The sequence below is a fragment of the Penaeus monodon genome, chromosome 22 (assembly GCF_015228065.2).
Source record: "Penaeus monodon isolate SGIC_2016 chromosome 22, NSTDA_Pmon_1, whole genome shotgun sequence".
NCBI classification, from domain to species: Eukaryota; Metazoa; Arthropoda; class Malacostraca; order Decapoda; family Penaeidae; genus Penaeus; species Penaeus monodon.
In genome coordinates, this window is record NC_051407.1 from 3,984,561 (window position 1) to 3,984,966 (window position 406).

The following is a 406-nucleotide window of genomic DNA, read 5'->3' on the forward strand; positions in this document are numbered from 1 at the left end:
GCAAGTCGTCCTACAGTTTCTATGGAAATGTCGTCCTAGTTTTTCCTATGCCCAGAACAGTGAACACCCCCCGTGTCGGTCACCGATGAAAGTAAATCTGTAAAAAACACAAGCAGAGCAGAAAAACAAGTCTTCAAGGTTTGGTTTGAAATATCAAGTGCACAGGAAACGTAACTAGCGAATAAAAAGTATTCAAAGATATTTATGTACGCAAAGAATGTAGTTGAATTTCAAAATGATCTCGGTCTCGGACTGTAGGGTTCAAACACGCCAGATCGCCAGAAACACAACAGATGCGCTACACCATGCCCTGTGACGCTTATTCCTTCTAGGGTAAAAATTGTCCATAGTGTGGGGCTTAGTTATCACGGCAAGTATCTCGGTACAGGTGCGCCATGGCCACAGA